The 20858-nt window shown below is 41.4% G+C and overlaps 1 pseudogene across 1 annotated transcript in view; it reads right to left on the bottom strand.

The window, feature by feature from the left end:
• Positions 1–20858, bottom strand: part of LOC110348299 (olfactory receptor 5J3-like) — a 110126-nt pseudogene that overhangs the window by 78118 nt on the left and 11150 nt on the right. Inside the window, exons 2-3 of the transcript XR_015446118.1 lie at positions 16160–16266; positions 7448–7619 (exon numbers count right to left, since the gene is read on the bottom strand). The product of XR_015446118.1 is annotated as an olfactory receptor 5J3-like (transcript). The remainder of the gene's footprint in view (positions 1–7447; positions 7620–16159; positions 16267–20858) is intronic.

Raw genomic sequence — 20858 nt, forward strand, 5'->3', positions numbered from 1 at the left:
TTCAGGTCAGGGGGAGATGTGGTGGAGAAACAAGATCAAAGTGGTGTCAGTGGGCATTTTTCTCCCTATGCTGATGATGTCCTTCCAGCTAAATAAAAATGTGAAGTGTTCACATAATAGCTGGTCAACCAAGGGGCTTGTTATGGCTTCTATCTAGATGTCCCCCTAAAGCCTCAAGTGGTCACAGGTGGGGCTTTTGGGAGGTGGCTGGAGCTAGAGTGTGTGATGCTGGGGTCAAAGCTGTGCTTCTAGGATTAAGGGTATGTGATTACTAAGCTAGTCCACTTTGGTTTAGCATAGTTCTGGGTGTGGATAATGGGAAGGCCCACCATGCATCACTCAAAAGGCAGGTAGCCTACAAGTGATAAAAGGAAGAAACTGCTGCCACTACTGCTGCTGCTTGCTGCCTTCTGCCTGAGCTGTGTCTCATCCATGATGCCCCTCTGCTCTGCCTCCCTGCCTTCAAGCCAGCTGAACACACTGAAACTTCTCCAAGCTGTGAGCTGAAATAGACCCTCCCTCCTATAACTTCAGTCATTAGGTATTCTGCCTTGGCAAACCAGAAAGTAATTGACAGGGCTGTTGATGATTTGTAGCATGAGGAATGGCAAGGAGTGATGTGAGCAGGTCCAGCTGTTACAAACTTAGGAATGAGAGAACCTAATAGCTGGATGTGACATTCCATCTCTTAACTGAATGACCACGGACCTGTGGGCCATCATCTCAATGAATGTTGACACTGAGAAGTGATGACTCAGACAAATACCAGAGTCAGAATGTGAAACAAATACCCCACTGCTTCCACATGAAAACACAAACATGCTTAGCATCTCAGCCATTAAGCAAATGCAAACTATGACCACAGTGAGGTTCTCCTTCACTCCTACTACAGTACCTAGCAACAATACAATTTAAGGTAGTAAGTGTTGGTAAGGAAGCAGAGAAAATAGAAACCTCACACATGGTGCAGCCTCTGGGTGAAATACTTTGGTATTTCCTCCAAATGTAGAATATAGTCTTAGTATACTACTCAACCTTTCCATTCCTAAGTAGATACAGAAAAGAAGAAAAAATATGTATTCAATCAAAAATGAACATGTTTTTTATCTCTGACAAGGACATGGCAATGGAAAACAGTCTCACAACAAGTTTCAGAAAAGAAAACTGGATCCAAATGGAAAAAAGAATTCTTCTCCTAAGTGAGATAAGTGGTGAAGCTGAAGTTGGACCATGGACTGGACATTCATACCAAAACCCTTTAACTTCCTTACATGGGTGTTCTGTGGTGGTTACCTGGGAGTGTCTCTACTTTGGGTAAAATACACTGCCATTTTCATGCAGATTTGCAAATTAGGAAAGGTAATAACCACTGGAGAAAGTGAGTGGATAACTCTTGGTGTACTCATAACATGATTGCAGATATCCTATAAGTTTGACATTATTGGGAACTAAAATATTTTTTCTATGATCATTATTATTCCAAGAAAGAAACATCAAACATCACTTTAGCAGTTAAGTGTACTAGTGAGCTTTCTCACTGTGAAGAAACAACTCCTGACACCCACAATGTAAAGAAGGGGGGGTTCAATTTGTCTCATATTTGCGGAGGATGCAGTCCATGGTTGGCTGACCCCAAGGACCCAACATCATGAAGTGTGTGACAGAAAAAAGCAGCTTACCTCATGGTAGCAAAGAGACACCAAAGTCATAACTTCATGACCCACAGAGACACACAAAGAAATGTGTTCCGCCAATCCTCTAGGTAGATCTCAAAACCAATCAAGGTGCCACTCAATCCTTAACTGTCACACTAACCCTACCAAAATGCGGCCCAAACAGGACTGTTAAACCATTGTTCTTCTGTGTGGAAATAATATTAAAATGAGGAGGACGATGAATGACAATAATATGAAACACCAATGTGTGCACATTTTGTTAGGGTTAGATGCCACTCTCTTGGGTACTTTTCTCATTACTGAGACAAAATACTCAACACCCAAAGTTAAAAGAGAAAAGGTTTATTTCAGCTCCCAGTTTGTAGAGGTTTCAGTCAAAAGTCAGTTGGTTATGAGGCAGGGTAGCATGGCAAAGAGGCAATGCAGAGCAGAAGCAGTTCAAAGCATATCAAGAATAAAGCAGCAAGAAGCAAGCCTGCCTTTCCTTTTTATCCCTTCCACACTACCCACCTTGTGGGTGGTGCCACCCACACCCAGGGTGGGGCTTCTGTCTTCAGTAAGTCCATCATGTCACACCCAGAACCATGCTAATTCCAATCAGTGAACCAATTTAGTACCACGTACTCCTTTTCTTTTGGTACCAGGGATGGAACTCTGGAACTTGTGCTTGCAAGGCAGGTGGCAGCACCACTGAGCTAAATCCCCAGCCCAGTACCACATACTCGTAACCCCAGTATCACACACCCTAGATCTGGCCAGCTCCGAAAAGCCCAACCTATTCATGCATGAGGCTTTGGAGAGACACTGAGATACAAGCTGTAACAGCCACTCTCTGGAAATTATATTCAGAGTCCATTGTGTGGACATTACATTAGAAATGTCCCTTTCTGAATATTATCATAACATTATGAAGTGGTCACACTGTGGATATTATAATTAGAGACCACTGTATGGATAGTATATCAGTAGCTGAAGACAATGTCTGAGTATTATTGTACATGAGTACTGGAGGGCATTGCATGGATACTGTTAGTATCAGAGATCATAGGAGATATATTAGTACTACCAGTGGTGCGTGGATATAAAATTAGTATTACAGGCCACACTGTGGACATTAAATGCCCACTAAAGGCCACAGTGTTAATATTATATTAAGATGCTACTGGGAGACAACATGGTGGAATACATCTGCAATCCAAACACTTGAGAGCCTAAGGGAAGAAGACTTGAGTTCTAGGGCACCTAGACTACATAGTAAGATGCTGTCTCCAAAAAATGCTGTTATAGGGCTGGGGATTTAGCTCAGTGGTTCTAGCACCTGCATCACAAGTGCAAGGTCCCGAGTTTGATCCCCGGTACCAAAAAAAAAAAAAAGCTGCTATGTAGATTTTATATTAGTCTGAAAAATCCCCAGTGTGGATATTATGGGCCACAGAATAAATAGTATATAATTAATAAAGGGCAAAGGTGAGGATTCTATCATAATATTAGGGACCAGTACATGAATAATTTATTCACATGAAGATGCCATTGTGTGAAGGTCTTTGTATTAGAACTCCACAGTGTGATATTATGTTGCTAATACACAGCTATAATGTAGATAATAAATTAGTATAAAGAGCCACAGAGAAAAAAAGAGAGCCACAGAGAAAAAAAGAGAGCCACAGAGTAAATGTATTAATTTTGATGCCATTCTGTGTATATTAGTTTTAGATGCTGAAGTGTGGACAGCAATAATAGGCTGATCTGTGGATATTACATTAGTAGTTGAGGAAGCAGTGCAGATATTAAATTACTATTAGAGGCCATTGTGTGGCTATTAATGCATGCACAGAGGGGCTGTATGTGCATGACTGACCCATGCTACCCAATGGGACAGCCATGCGTGTACCACTGGTGGTTCAAGCCACTTGATGGGACAGTCATGCATGTACCACCAGTAGTTCAAGCCAGCAAAAAGTGTTAAATTAGTATTAAAAGTAGTTGTGTAGATACTAAATTAGTATCACATTCTACTTTGCAGATATTCAGAGTATTACAGAACATTGTGGAAATAAAGTTAGTATTAGAGGCTGCCTCTGGATATTAAATAAGTGTTAGAGAGTGGCCTGAGGACATTACATTCATATTGCAGGCACTTTTGGATATAAATTTGCAGTAGAGGCTGTTCTGTGGATATTGAGTATTAGACACCATCGTTTGGGTACTTATATTAGTGTCACACATCATTGTGTGGATGTTAAAGTACTATTACATGCCACTATGTGGATATCAGTATTAGAAGCTGTTCTGGATATTAAATTATTACAGGCCTCTCCAGGGATATTAAATTAGTAGTAGACACCACTCTATGAACAGTAGGTGTTATATTCTACTCCATGGATATTAAATAATTATTAGAGGCTGCTGTGTGCATATTAAGTATTTGAAGCCACTCTGTGGATATTAGTGTTAAGGCCACTCTGTGAATACTGGTCCTAGAGGCTGCTCTGTGGATATAAAATTAGTATTAGATGTCACAGTTTAGATATTACATAAGTATTAGAGGCCATTCTGTGTATACCAAATTAGTATTAAAGTCCAAACTGTGGATACTGCATTATTATTAGAGGCCTTTCTGTGGCTACTAAAATAGTATTAGAGGTTCCTCTGAGGACAAAAATTTAATATTAGAGGCTACTATGTGGATATTAACAGTATTAGATTCTGCTCTGTGGATATTTAATTATATTACAGGCTGTCCTGTGGATGTAAAATTAGTATTAGGCACCACTGTGTACATATTACTATTACAGGTCCACTTTTAGTAACATAGGCCCCTCTGTTGCTTTGATACTAGTACCAGAGTCCACTCTGTGGATAGTACTTTAGCACTGCAGGCCACAGTGGACAAAACTCATCACTTAATCCAGGCCACAGTGTGAAAATTATCTTAGGGGTGTCCAGGTGAAACAGTCATCACTGTGAATGACAACTTCTGCATGAAGCCCTTCCTCTGCTGAGTTCTCTGGAGACCCACCCCTCCACTCTGCACTCAGGCCACAGAAGAATCTTTGCACTCATGGTTGCACAAGAGACACAGGCACTACTGTTCCCATGCTTGAATCCTGCCCCTTTAGTCCCACCCCAGTGTGAAAATGAGTCAGTCTCAAGCCCATATGAGCCCAACAGGGTGAAGACCATCAAGGCAGGCACAGTGCAGAAGCTGGTGAATTACTTTGTGCCTGCCCATGGAAGTGGCAACCCTCTTCTTCATGCCCACATTCCTATACACCTGCCCCTACAAGCTCACTACTACCCAATAGGTGTAAAAACTGCTGTTCCTAAGGTGTGCTCCACCTCCAAGCCCAGGGGGACTTGCCACCTCATGGCAGACCCTTGGAAGGCTCTGCACCTTTCTGTGTCCCAATTTGCTCTGTGAAAGCTGGAGTGATCTGAGGATCACCATCTGAGCATGTATTTGGGACCAAGAGGGCTGAGAGTTAGAAGCACCTGCTCCAGGCCAGGGTCTATCAGAGTCAGTGACCCAGGGCTATGGAACCTCCCCTCCACCATGAAGAAGCTCTCTGTGCCTCACTTAACTGAGTACTGAGGCAATGTAATTTCCCCATTTTTGAATGAATCCCAACTCTGGAGTTCCCTACCTAAATATAGTTAGAGTGGGGACTCCCCATCAGAGTAGAGTGAGAGGCCCAGGGCCCACTGAGATATCTAGGTAGGAGACAGCAGGATTAATTTATGAACACATGTATATGAAGCACCTATTGTGTGCAGGCATGTTTCCAGTCACTTAGCACCTAATTTAGGGAGAAACACAGGCAAAACTCTCAGCCTTTTCCTGCTTCCATTCTCATCAGAGAAGGAGACAGTCCCCCTAGACTGCCTGGCAGGTGGGGGCTACAAGAGGATGTTGAGGCCACCCTCTCCTGACCTCTATGTCTGAATTCCTTCACCCCAACTGTGAGAAAGATGAGAAAAATCAAGAAGTGAGTGGGCTTAGAGCCAAGACAGAAGGCTTCTGTCTCCAGAGTAGGGGACATTTGAGGAACTGAGTTTGAGGGGGGCTGGGAAATCCCAGATTCCAAAGTGTTGTTGACTGCTAGTAGAGGGATGGGGACTAGGGCTTTGCCTTCAGGAGGAGGAAGACAGGCAAGCAGGCAGCACAGGGGCTGCTGGGGGCTGTGAAGAGCAGGTCCCTGTGAAGATAGACTCTCCACCACAGATCATCCCAGTCAGACATGAACACATGATTCTGTATGAAGGCTGTAGAGAAGCAGTGAGAAGCATACTGCTCACATGAGCCTCATATATTTGTGCAGTGCCCAACTGGATGTGGGGTGGACACTACCCTGAAGAGTTCTGCCCATCCCCAGACCTGGCCAGACTAACCAGCTATTTCCTACATCCTGATCAGCATGCTGGGCTGACTTCTCCACAAATGTACAAATTCCTGACCCAGCTGGAGGACCTAGTGACTAGTGAGGCCAAGCCTGAGGATGAGGAGGTTTGGGAGGTGTGTCTGAGGGCACGGGTGGAGTGGTCTTGGCTGAGCCCCACTGGGTAGGAGCTCTGAACACTGGATTCTCATCCACTGAGTGAGAACAAACTCCTCAACTGGCAACAGGTGTTCCAACCAAGGTGTACCAGCAGTGACTGGATTCAGCAGAGGCAAAATCTCAACCCATTCCAATCCTATCAGCACATCTTCCAGCAGCGGTGGATCTCTAGTCACTGATTATCCTTTCACTGAGATACAGTCATCTCCCAGTGTGGTAGCAGAACCTGTTTCCAAAATTACCAGAAACCACCTGACTCAGAAGTGGTACAGCCTGACGCCATTCCACCTCTGACAGCATATCTTCTGGCTGCTGTGATCTCTAGCCAGCTGAGTCTCCACCCACTGAGACAGAACCACCTCCCAGAGTGGCAGCATGCATTTCATCCAAGGTAGTACATCAGCAAGCTGACACAAGAGAAGTTGAGCCTGACTCCATTCCACCTCCAGAAGCACATCTTCCAATGAAGTTGATCTCCCCCTACCAGATTTTCTGTCCACCAAGATAACTTCACCTCCCTCTGTGATAATGCACCCTCTTTGCAAGGAAAAGGAGGGGTCAGATAATATAATAGATGTTAAGTCACACTTCATTCCACCTCTGGCAGCATATCCTCTGACTGCTGGGTCTCATTTCTACTCTTTCTCAGTCAGAAGATCCTGTCTAATTACATATCTTATATTATCCTCCACTTGACTTTCCTGCTTTCTCTCTTGGTCTCTCAACTCCTCCTTTCTCCCTCCAGGTACACAGGGATGGAATCAAGACACCCCTGTCAGAAGAGCTCAATTCCCAGTGGATCATCAGGGTCAAACACACCAGCAGTTATAGTCAGTAATATAGGATTTAGAATGCATGAACAGATGTCCCATGCAAATTCTCCAAGGGACTGAGGGGCCTGCTAAGGTGGGGATGGGAAGGGACAAGCAGGTGGAGAGGGCTCGGGGGAGGACTGTGTTTGACAGAACCCATAGCTGCCTTGAGCAGCAAGAGGGTGAGTGAGGAAGGGAGAGAATCCACATGGTCAGTGGAGATTGAAGGATGGCCTGAGGAGACCCAGAGCAAGAGAGCCCAGGTGAGGAGACCTCAGATGATTTTAACTGGAGTCAACAAATCCAGGAATCAAGCAAGGAGCCATGCAGTGTCCACAGATCCCACAGGCATGAGGGTGTAGGCAGACATGGCATTGTGCCACACAAACCAGTGTACACTCACCTGAGTGGCCTTGACTCAGAGGCTCTGTGTCCAGGTCACAGTGAAGATGAGACAGTTGGAGTAGAGTTCAAAGTGTCCATGGGCTTCCAACACCCTTTGCTGCTCCACCCTCCTTCCATGCAACAGAATCTCCTGAAGCATGACTTGCAGTGACCGAGCTCTGAGCAGACAGCTGAAAACAAATGGGATTTGTTGCCCCATAGCAGCCATTCAGGACAAAAAAACTATTAATGTTTGCAAGGTGTGGGTAAAGATGAGGTGTACAGTAAGCAGACCCAGCTGTTGCAGAGAGACATGAGAGAACCCACCATCTGAGTGTGACATCTCATCTCTTATTTAAATGTCTGTGATCCTGTGGCCCATCATCTTGTTACCGGCTACTTAGGTTTACAAGCTCAGGTGCATTTTCTCAACAATGAACAAATCAAAGGAGGCCATTCATTTTGGAAAAAATAAAAAAGATTTCCAAAAGCTAACTCCAAAGAGATGAGAGGGGGCATTTTCCTCAAATCACCATCTCACTGTTCTTAGTGTTTATTGGGGTCTTTACTATAAAGGAACAGTAAGGGAGGGAATATAATGGAACAATAGACAAGTTCAGACTTCTATCCTTTCCAGGACCCCCCATGCCTAGGGGAATGAAATGGGGTTTGACATCCAGATGCCAAGATCTGCATATTCCATCCATTCATCAGGGCTGATGTTTATGCTCAAGGCAGGAGAAATTTTAGGGGGAAAATTCAACTTAAGTTGCCTTTTGCGGTCCCAATTACAATCTCATTGAATGCTGGCAATGAGAACTGACAACTGAGATAGAATGCTAGAATGTGAAATTATTATAGACAGCTATGTTAGTTAGAAGTTTTAGAGGAAGTCAGATAGGGGTGGGCCCTCAGGAGGGAGTCAAGACACAAGGTGAAAACATACTACAACTGTGATTGGAGATGAATCAGTTGGAGGCCAGACCTCAAGATAATAACAAAAGGACCAGGCCTACATACTTTCCCAAGGGATAAGTGATAACACCTGGTCTAATAAACTCTAGATAGGCATCAGTCACCTCAGTGGGCAACCAAGACCCCGAGATCCACAACCTACCCGAGTTCTTTATTCTTTCCACACACACTTGTTTTGTAATTTGTTCCCCTATTGCCTCATTATTACCTAAGCAACTATACTTGTAACCATATTGGCTAATTATAGCTTCAACTCATGTTGTACCCACATGGTTTGTGCTCTATAAAACTTCGCTGTAAAGTGGGATCCTTGGCTACCCAATCAGGACCCCTCCTACCTCTCAGGAGCCATCCTCTCAATAAACCTTTCCTACTCTTAACCTCTGTTGTTCCTAGAATTCATTCTTCAATTTTAGAGAACATGAATTCAGTGTATCAAACACCTAACAGGTTGGGAATTATATTTCCCTTATATCCTATTTGGAGGTCCTGATTTCATACCTCTATCAAAATTACTCCCTCTTCCCCCTCTTCATGTGAACTGGGAATGAGATGCTGAAAATCTCAGCCATTAAGGAAATATGATCTACAAAAGCAGTGAGATTTTCCTTCACTCCTGCTATGGCACCTATCATCAGTACAATTTAAGGAAACAAGTGTTGATGAGGCTACAGAAAACCTGGAACATATACACATGGTACAGGATCTATGTGAAATACTTAGGCATTTCTGGGGGGAGAAATAAGTATAGATTTGTAAACAGCCCTGAAAAAAACTTTTTTCCCTTTGAGGCCTAGGGTATGAACAGCTTCCCTCACCACCACTGATCCTTAGAAAGTGACAAAATATACTGATAACCCAAGAAGGACAGAGGTCTGGATTCTTTTCCACAAAAAGGTAAAATATATGGCTGAAAGTGATAAAGCAAGTATGAAGAGCTGCATCCTCTCTCTGCCACCCTTCCTTACTATAAAACACCCTTGCCCATCTGTAAAAAGAGAGATGGTGATGTGAGGAAAATGGGTCACTAACACCTTGAAGCTAGCTTTAAATAAATCCTTTTTACCCAATTATATGCCCTCTTTGGTGTGCTCAGTGACAAGCACCCTATGAGCCTAAGTGGCTGGTAATGCTTTGGGTGGCCACAAAGCAACATTAGTCCCTGCTCCTGAGAGCCATGCATCCTAGCAATCACTTGGGAAAGAGACTGCTTGCTCATGGCTAGCTCAACCTGCTGTTGCGACTTCAGAGACATGCCAGCACCTACCTGCCAGGAACACCTTCAAAACCTGAAAATTCTCCCTTTTCCCATCTTCTGCATAAAGCTGCCTATAAATGCTTTTGTTGGTTAAAAAAAAAAAATGGTTTCGGGAGCTCAATCTAGCACAAGTTCCAGGTTCTGTCCTATTTGGAGCTGACGGGCTCTGCCTGGTTTCCCCCTGGAAGTGAGCTCCAAGGATCTACTCTCTGCAAGTTTGGACCTCTTTTATGTCATTCAGCAGTGCCAATTGAGTGAGGCAAGGACCTTCACTCTTTGGGGCCATTCAGACCTATTGCAGGTCATTTTGGTGTGAGAAGAGATTGGTGGGAGAAGAGATTCAGAAGTTAAAGAAAAAAAATTTCCAGACATTTGTTTTGGTTTCATTTGGTTTAGAATATTCCTTTGCTTTGGTCTGCTTTGATATGCTTTTATTTGCTTTTGCACTTGCACCATTGAGGTAAATCCCCAGCATATTTTTCTCTTCTTATAAGCATTTTTATTATAGGATGAGCAGGAGGGTTTCATTCAGTACCACCTAAAATTATATAAGCCATTTCAGCTTCAAGTCATTCTGAGGTTTCTTTCTGAGCCAATATAGAATTCAAGGTTCTTGAGCCATTTGTCCACAAAATATTAGAGTAAAAATTTTTAAAATATAAAAAGAACCCTGCTAGTGTGTTTAAAAAGCTCTGTTATAAACTGGTCAAAAATGAAAATGCTCGTGCTACTTTGCAGCTCCCTAATAAAGTTTTAGTTATCTATAATTTAAAAGGGGTGTTTTCTCCCTCATTGTTGAAAGTAAATGTACTCTTAGGGTGCTAATATTAGTGTTCCAATAAGCATATGATTATATTAAGGTAGTGGTAGTGGGAAGATAATCTTGATTCCATTGGGAAACAGGTTTTCATAATTTTATTGGGAAAATAGTTTTTCCTGTACTGCTGAAGTTTCTTTTTGGTAAACAGTATCTTTCTAAAAGAAAAAGCATGAAGGAGAAACTGAGGTATGTATAGAGTATGTCCTCAAATGACCAGCATTGTATTCATGAATACTGTGTATCTTGCAATGAATAGTGTGGAAGCTGTTCATTTTTCAACCTGAAGTAAAATACTTTCAAGAACTTTAAAAAAGGGGGTGGGGTGAATTTATTGTGATACACCATATATATGAAAGCACGCTGATTTCATAGGGATGTCTTTTAAAAGATTCATTAGGGCTCGGGATTTAGCTCAGTGGATCAGCTGCCTGCTGCACAAGTGCAAGGACCCAAGTTCAATCCCTGGTACCAAAAAAAAAAAAAGATTCATTAAAATAAGATCGGCTAAGATACAGATGTTTTGCCTTTGTATTTTTATTTGTGAGGAATATTGTTTCTAAATTGGATTATTTTTCATATTAGATAGGACACAAATTTCTGACCATCTATATGTAAATGCCAACACAATAAAATGTCTTAAATTTTCTAAGATCTATAATAAATTAAGGTAAAGAATAAAAGCTTCAAAAAATTCAAATTCAGTTTCATTAGGCAAACCATCTGCCTTGAGATATATATTTCCAACCTGGTTACAACCTCAATCCTACCTTCAGATATGCAAATAGAAGATTAAATATTGCATAAGACTAATGAAAAACATGACAATAATATAACTTTTTAAAAGCCGATAAATTATAATTTTAAGTCATTGCTTTATGTGTGTTGGCATAAATGCATATATTATGTTATGCCTAACTGTACACTTGTATGTATATATTGTTGAGATGGTACCAGATTCCCTTTTTTTTTAAGTGCTCAATAACTTAAAAAACATTAACCCAAATACCTATTTGTTCACATGACTTTTTTTTTTTTTGGTACCGGGGATTGAACTTGGGACCTTGCACTTGGGAGGCAGGTGGAGGAAGCACTGAGTTAAATCCCCAGCACCTGTTCACATGACTTTTTAAAAATGCTTTTAAAAAGGTCAACCATGGTGATAAATTCCTGTAATCCCAGCGTGCAAAAGGATGACACAGTAAGACTGCCATGAGTTCAAGGCCACCCTGGGCTACATACTGAGACTCTGTCTCAAAAAAAACAGTTTTAAAAGATATAACACATGGGCTAGGGATTTAGCTCAGTGGCACCGTGCCTGCCTCAAAAGTGCAAGGTAATGAGTTCTATTCACAGTACCCCCTCCAAAAAAAGCTTTTAAAGGATATAGCAAAGGTTATATCAACTGCTAATGTAAATTTTCCCTGCATTAGCTAATCAAATTTATATTTGAGATGTTTTAACTTTAGAAAAAGTTTCAGTTTCACAAATGTTAAAAATACTAATGGCTGGGTGTGGGTCATACACCCATAATACTAACACTCATGAAGCAGGAGCTGTGAGTTTGAGGCCACCCTGGGATACATAATCAGTTCAAGGCCAGCCTGAGTTACAGTGTGAAACCCTATCTCAAAAAATAAATTAAAGATCATACAAAATGTAATTAAAATTTTTGAGTTTGTTAGGATCTAAGAAATCAGAGTCAGTTAAACATTGAGACAATATAAATATACCAAAATCTGGGCATTCATTTATGTCAAAATTTAAATTATTTAGCTTCTCAAGCAATGACATAGCACTAGTCAATAAAAAGAATGCTTCTAAATTTGTACCAGGGATCCTATTTTTTGACAGACAGTAGTTTAAAATGTTAGTGTGTTTGAGGTATTATTTTTTTTTTTGGTACTAGTGATTGAACTCGGGTCCTTGAGTTGCGCTGCAGGCGGCAAAACCACTGAGCTAAATCCCCAGCCCAAAATCTATCAACATTTTCCTAGACATTAATTTAAAAAGTTTATAGCAAAAATGGCCTTTGAGTCCCTGATAAGAAAATGAAAATCATGTCTTTTAATAAATAGCAAGTAAAGGCCCAGGTCTACCTATTTCTCTCCTGTATAATGGTCTGCATGCCATGACTACAATAGTTTCAGGATTAACTTCTTCCAAAATGTTCTCAAGACTGCTTTCTTAACCAAGAATGGTTTATGGAGCCTGACAGCTTCTACTTGTTTATTCTACTCAGCAGAGAATGAGTTAGATAAGAGGCCTCCCCATGGTTTATTAAGATTAAAAAATGAAAACACATTTAAATGTTTCTATTCATTAGACATTATCTAATAAAAATCTATTTGAGAGCTTTCTAAGTCTGTATAAAAACCAGGCAATTTTGTCTTATACATTAACGTGGGTCTAAATAAGCACTGTCCCGCCATGCTGTACTTCTTCCTAATTTCCTGAAAAAGCTGAGTCCACATTTACATAGATATTAACTCACTCAACTCTAAAATGATGATACAAAATAAATATTTCTCCCTACAGTTCTTAGGAGTTTCCAGATTTTCTGACCTATTCCATTTCCAATGACCACAATTAATAAAGTTCCCTTTATGGTCTTCCAAGTAGATTCACTTATGGGTATCCTTGTTTCCCAAAATAGTTTGCTTTGGGTAGCATAAAAATGTGATTATGAATAATTCATTGTGGGGAATATAAAGATTCAAGTTCAAACGCCCCCAAAAAACTATTCAAAAGTTTAAATAATATTCTCTTATAGTGTATGCAAAGGGAAGTTTGAGATATTGACAAATTTAAAATTTTTTTCTCAAAAAAAGTTTGCTTTAAGATAATTACTTCTGGGTCCAGTGATTTAGCTCAGTGGTTCCACTGCCTGCCTTGAAAGTGCAAGGTGCCGAGTTCGATGCCTGGTACCAAAAAAAAAAAATTAAATAGATAAATAAAAGCTCGAAGTTATTTACAATTAAGTTAAAATACTAAAGACATTTGTTAAGTATAAATTCATATATTCTTTGTTTAAAATTTATAAATGATAGGGGCCGGGGATTTAGCTCAGTGGTTCCATCACCTGCCTCGCAAGCACAAGGATGCAAGTTTGATCCCCTGTACCAAAAAAAAATTTGTAGATGATGCTGGGGATTTAGCTCAATGGTTCCACTGCCTGTCTCGAAAGTGCAAGGACCCAAATTCGATCCCAGTATTTAAAAAACGATAAAGTATTTATAAATGTTAACATTTAAATATTACATATATTTCATAAGTTGTTGATATATGTCTGATATGTATCACTAACATAAGCTCAAATATCTAAAAGTAGAGTTTTATCAAAATCCAGCTCAACTAGTGAAAATGAGTTTAAGAAAATGTCTCAAAGTGATTAAGGATTATACCTTTTCATCATTTTAAGTTATTTGTGTAAGCACAATTTATTTCATATTCTAATTAACAGTCAGTTTTTAAAGTCTTAAAAAGTCTTTTGATATAAAGATTTGGGGTGGGGGGTACCAGGGATCGAACTCAGGATGTTTTGCTTGAGAGGAAGGTGGTGGATCCACTGAGCTAAATCACCAGCCCCTCTTTTGATATAAAGATCTAATAGCTCTAAGTTACCTGGTCTGTTTTTTTTAATTTATATATATATCTATTGGTACATATTAGGTATAAAATGCATTTACATTTATCATTGGGTGTTTGTACCAGAACATGATGTATCTTAGTTTTTATTTTTTCTCCCATTACCTGTGCACCCTTTACCAACTGGTCTGTTAATGAGTTTGTTTATGCTACCTAATGCTAATAGTTTTAAGAGACAGTAAAAGGCTGGCTTGCTTCTCTATAATAAGTAAAGTGCTATTATTTATCTATCTAGTCTTTGTTTAAATTTAGTACTTAAAATGAGTTTTTATTTTGAAATCTCTTTGTTTTTACTCAAACTCCTTATAAGTTCAAAAGCAATGATTTTGGGTGTTTCCAACCTCAAATATGTTATATATCTGTGTTCTTTTTTAGATCTAGTGCTTACATCAATATATGACAGTTTGAGACACAAATATGATCTAATAACAATTTTCAAATACTAATGATCCAGTGGCAAAATTTTATAATATAAAAGTTCTGTTTCTGTTATAAATTGATCATATTTGTTAACAGTACAATCTTTGAATAAAATGTTTCCAGAGACAGTTTGTTGTTAAAATATTTCTAAAAATTGTAATACACAAAAACAATGTCAAAATCTGTTTAAAAGTATAAAGCTTAAGATAGAGATCTGTTCTTAATAAAAGTTAAAGCAAAACCATTTTTAAAGGCTACAGATTTGTCAAAATAATTTCTTGTGTTCTCTACTGTTTTGTTAAAATTAAATACTTAAATAAATAAGTTTTTAAAAGTTCATTTTCCTTAAATATTATGCAGGGCAGCTCCTCCTTTTTCTGCAAGTCAGTTGATAATAACTGCTTATTTTCTGTTATACAGGAGGAACATGAAACTAAAATTTAGTTGCCTACTTTTATTCAGCTACCTCACAAATAAGCTCAAATGAGAGTTCAACACTAACCCCAAACTTTGGAGAGTTGAGATAGTAGACATTATTTGTTATCTTAAGTAGGTTCAACTATTTCGCCTAAAAATGTTGAATTTTTCTCTTAAATATTTTTAGAACTTTCCCTCAATTTTGCTAGACTGGTTTCCAGAAGAACTCCTCATGTGAAAGTTAAGTGTGAGAACTATATTCTATTGTATCACACAAATTTTTGCTAGTTGCATACAACAAAGGTAGTTGGTTTGCTAAATAAATGGCACTGAAGAAAATCCTGACCTAAGTGGCACTACGTGTCCAAATGTTTCTGGCCAAAGAAAATTAGACAACAGTACTTATAGATATCTGACATTAAACTGTACATTTTACAGGCCAAATACATAGTCTAGGGCTTTATAAAATAAGTTAAAGCATTATTAACTCTAAAAATATCATGTACAAGATAAAGTCCCCTTTTAGTACTTGTGATAGCATTTCAGGTGGAAACAGACATATATACAAAAAACAACCCAGATTCTCTGCTGTTAAGCATATAATTCAAAGAAATTTCAGAGTACTGAGAAAATTTTAGTTCATTTATGAATGATGTAAAATGTTGATTTGTGGGATTTAAAATGTTTCCTTTTAAAAAAGTGTACCCAGAATACATAACCTCTGTACAGAGAAAAATATAAAAGTTCTGTATGACCATGTTTGATTACACTACATAATTTAGAATGGAAAATCACTAGGTGAACATTTTTCTATCTTACTCATTCCCCTGAAAGCACTGATTTGTGAGCTATCATTAATATTTAGTTGGGCTGCATTTATGGAACAAGATCTTATTTTCAAAATGGCATAAATTTTCCTTAAAGGACTCTATTTTTAGCAGCCATTCTATCTCTAAAGGTTAACAATTTACAGAGCAAATGTTTTAACTACTGTATACTTTTTTCTACTTTGTACTCCCCATTTATAATACTTGCAAAAGGGTAATGTCTATGAAAAAATTCTTTCACTCTCCCAACCCATCTTAGTCAAAAGTGTTTCCTCCTCTCATCTCTGACCTAATTGGGGAAGTGTGGAAGACACCAATCCTGCGGTGACTGGTAAACAAGGAGTTTAAACCAATAGTGGTGCCACATACCTGTAATCCCAGCTCTTAGGAGGCTGAGGCAGGAGGACAGCCATAAGTTCAAGGCCAGCCAAGACTACATAGTGAGTTCAAGGCAAGTCGGAATTACAGAGTGAATTCTGTCTCAAAGACAAAATAAAACAAAAACAATTTAACTGAAGTGGCGTCACTAAATTAAAAAACTGAAAATACATTTTAACAGCAATTTACACTGAGGGAAATATGGTTCTGAGGTATTTATGTAAACAGATTATAAATAAATAAATTTGCAAATGAGTATGCTAAAGAAATTTGTAGATATATAATTTTCATGATGATATACCACCTGCATTTTGCTAACAATATTTCCCTAAAAATTAGCAACTCTATAGAGTTATATTTTGTGATAAAATACTACTGACTTTCAGGGGCAATAATTACATTGGCTGATTGTGACACATGCCAGTTGTGATAATTCAGACAAAAAAGTTGATAAATTCCCAAAATAGCTAATTGAAGTTTTTTGTCAAAACAGAGGAATGTAAAGAAATAGCCTGAGCCTGCAAGTCATGAATTAAAAGTTTTCTCCCAGGCAGGGTAGGTGGTGAAAGTGAAGTAGGCCTAAGAAATATATAATCTTATAAAAATTCCACTGATTTCCTCACAGAGCTAATCTAATTGTAAGTGATAAACCTAATATGCCAAGCAATAATATAAACTCCAACATAAATTGTTCCTTACCACCTTGAGATTAATATAAAACTAGCTTGAACCTAACCAACACCCATGCTAACCGTAACCTAATCCTGGCTCCTAATTGTGGGCTGCCCTTTTCCCACCAGCCTCCCTGTCCGTGCTAGCCCCTCTCCACACATCCAGACCCCTCCTTACTTGCTGCACCTCACACTCCTGCTGCTCAGCATGAAGGATACCTAGGAAGGCTTGGCGGGAAGGTGATGCCTGGAATTGGTGAGACTGGAGCGGGCTTGCTGGAAGGTGAGGCCTAGCATGAGCTTGGCAGGAAGGTGAGGCCTGGGGTTGGTGAAGCCTGGGAAAGACTTGGCAGGAAGGTGATGTCTGGGGTTAGTGAGGCTGGGGCAGGGGTTTAGTGGGAAAATGAGGCTTGGGGTTTGTGCAGCTGGGGGAGGCTTGGCGGGAAGGTGAGGCTTGGGACTGGCGAGACCTGGGCAGGCTTGATGGGAAGGTGAAGCCTGGGACTTGAGAGGCCTAGCATGGGCTTGGCGGGAAGGTGAGGTCTAGGATTGGTGAGGCCTGGGACAGGTTTACCGGGAAGGTGAAGCCTGGGGTTTGTGCAGCTGGGGAATGTGAGGCCTGGGACTGGTGAAGCCTGGCACCTGCGTGGCGGGAAGATGAGGCCTGGGGGTGGTGAGGCCAAAGGGGGCTTGGTGGGTAGGGGAGGCCTGGAGTTGGTGAGGCCAGCAGGTGCTCACACCTCAACCTGACCTAGGGAGGAGGGCCGAGGTCATGATAGGAGGCTCCTCACCTGCTGTGGAGAGAGATGAAGCAGCGCTCTGTGCTGACCCCTGTAGAAGGCCCTCTGCTGGACATAAAGCATGGCTGACTGCAGGGCTCTCCTCAAGAGGCTGGAAGGATCCAGAATGGAGGGTGTGCAGCTGGTAAGGTCGTGGGAGGGGGTGGGGCCTGGCTACCGGATGAGGAGGGGCATGGCCAGGCTCCTCAGCTGTGGGTGGCCTGGGGGGGGGGGTCATGGGAGGGGGGGGGCCACAGCAGGGGGCGGGTTCATGAAGAGGAGGGGCATAGCCCAGGAGCACCAGGATTGGGCACAACAGGGAGAGTCGCCAGAGGGGGCTGAGCTTGGCTACAGGATGAGGAGGGGTGTGGCCAGGCTCTTCAGCCTTGGGCATCCTTGGGCTGTCATGGGAGGAGCCGGGTTCAAGAAGAGAAGTGGTGTAGCCCAAAAGCACTAGGATTGGGCACAACAGAGTGGCTAATGGAAGGGTTGGAGCTTGTTCACTTGAGAGGCGTGGCCAGGACACCTCAGCTTTGGTGTTCTGGTGCTGGGTCATGGGAGGAGTGGGGCTGGTCACACCAGGAGGTGGGCCTGGGTTCAGGAGGAAGAGTTGCACAGCTCCAAAGTGCCTGGATTGGGCACAACTTGGCAGGTCACGGCAGGGGGTGGAGCCAGGGCACCTCAGCTGTGGGTATCCTTGGGCTGTAATGAGAGGGGCGGGGCCTGGGTTCTGGAGGAGGAGCTGTGTGGCAGGGGTGGGGCAGGATTGGGCACACCAGGGCGAGTCACAGGAGAAAGAGCCTGGTCTGGTCACCTCTCAGGTCTGGGCTCCCTGGGGCCAGTCACAGTAGTGTCCATCACTGAGCCAGTGGCAATGCCCTACCAGCCTGGCCTTCTGAGCCCATTTGCACCACTGGATAGAGGGTATGAAGAAGGGGAGACTTGGTGGTGTCCACCCACAACGACAGTACCCAGAATTCTTGGCCTGACAGGCCACACCCAGGACCACAGTACCCAGAAAACTCTGCATGCCCCAATCAAGAACTACACTACCCAGAATCCTTGGTGTGACCCCCGCAGACTAAAGTACCCAGAAGATTATGCATGCCCACCACAGGCAAAACCCTTAGCCCACCCCTCCCCCATTATGGTACTCATAATCCTCATTGTGACTCTCCCTCCCAGAACTACAGTATCCAGAAACTTTTGCGTGTCATTCCCCTCCCCATCATGGTTCACAGTATCCTCCCCAGGACACCACTTCCCCCATGACTATGGTACCTGGAAGGCTCGCTGTGCCTCCCACCACCACAAGGATCAAGGTACCTGTTGTCAGTGATTTGCAAGGGAATAGATTTAATCAGGGACACGTAATTTATAGGATTAATTTATAATATTCACCCAAAAAGACAAACACAGAAGAGTACAAAAGTTCTGTCTGTGTGCTACAGACATAAAGAATCCAGCCAAGGCTTGCAGCCCAGAGCAACATCCTGCACAATTCCAGCCAAAGGCCTAGAGCCCACAGACATACCCTCCATGAGTCTGCATCAGGGATCTGCACTGGGAAGCCCAAAAGGCTAGTGGTGGATTTTAGAAAGTCTATGCTGGCCAAGTAAAAGAGCTGTGCCAGAAGGCTAAAAGATCTACACTGGAGCCAGGAAGCGACAGTCAAGGTGAAGACCAGAGCTCCCCCCCACCCCCTCCACCCCCTCCACCAAGAGAACAGCAGCTATCCCTGGTAATGGCAAGGACTGACCTTCTTCTATCCGAAAAATAAGTCGTGGGGGCAAGCTTCTCTAGTAAAAACAACAGTATGCACCTTCCCCTCCTATGCTCCTTTTGTGCCATTGGCAACAATCCTCAGGTGGGCCTTCCACACCCAGAACCACACTGATTTAGTTCAGCTGCACATTCTACTTCAGTTAACCATTAGTCAATTAAACACAGTACCCAAAAGCCTCTGCATGCACACACCTGTACTGCAGTAGCCTTTACTATCACTTCCCCTCCCGCCCAGGATACCAGACAATTCCACATCTGGGACTACAGTACCCAGAAGTACACACACACACACACACACACACACACACACACACACACACTATAGTATCTTGACTACTCATCATGCCCCCATGAGATTACAGGACTCATTACTTTTGGCATGATCCCCCGCAAGATTACATTATTTTGAATCATTGGTGTGGCCCATTACTATGGTAGAATCATTGCCCAGGGTCTAAGGTGTTTATAATAAACCTAGTCCTCAATGAGATATGCTAGGGAGTATAAGATCTCTTGGTCTGGTGACATGGTCCTTTTCTAGGCCCTGGTTTCTATGTTTTTAAGAGCATTATAGATACATTAAGAACATGTGCCATTTCTGTGCTGCAGATTAAAAAATAATTGCCCCCAAAATTTCTTTGGACCTCAGTCTTACTATTTTGCTATGCAAAACTTAATTTTCAGCCTGGCGTGGTTGTGCATGGCTGTAATCTCAACACTTGGGAGGCTAAGGCAGGAGATTCACCATGAGTTAGAATCCTGCCTGGGCTTCATAAGTGAGTTGAAAGTCAGCCTGATCTAAATACTAAGATCTAGTCTCAAAAAAAAAGTCAGTTGCACATGTTTTGTAATCCTGTATTTTAAGTCACAGTTAGGAAGACATTTCCCTCAATGCTTTTTTTCTACAGATTTTCTGACTTTATTTTTCATTTCTAGATCTTCCAGTGCTTGATTTTTGTATGGTTGTCTATAATGGCAGTACAAGTCCAGTTTTACCTTTTTCCTAGTTTCTATCAACTTCCCAAATCAATTTTCTTTTAACGCAGTTTTTACACTCTGATTTGTGGTTTTATTATTGACTTTAATGCAGTGCAATAAAGTATGTAATACACTATATATGCATATGTATTCATTTATATTTGTTCATAGGTTGATTTCTAAAATTTTTTTTGAGACAGGGTCTCACTATGCAGTTCAAGCTGTCCTTGAGCTTATGATGTAACCCAGGTTGGCCCTCAACTCACTGCAATCCTCCTGCCTCAGTCCCTCAAGTGCTGGGGATATAGGTGTGTGGCACCATGCCCAACTCTAGGAATTTTTTAACATTAGATTATCTAATGATGCACCAACACCATCATAATCTTTTTATTTTGGAGGGTTTATAATATATTTTAGGGGTAGCTGGACCACAGTGACTCTGTATTTCAAGATTTTACTGAAATATATTTTATTTTT

The sequence above is a fragment of the Heterocephalus glaber genome, unplaced genomic scaffold (assembly GCF_053883595.1).
Source record: "Heterocephalus glaber isolate CG9 unplaced genomic scaffold, H.glaber_assembly_v1.0 deba00001673, whole genome shotgun sequence".
NCBI classification, from domain to species: domain Eukaryota; kingdom Metazoa; phylum Chordata; class Mammalia; order Rodentia; family Bathyergidae; genus Heterocephalus; species Heterocephalus glaber.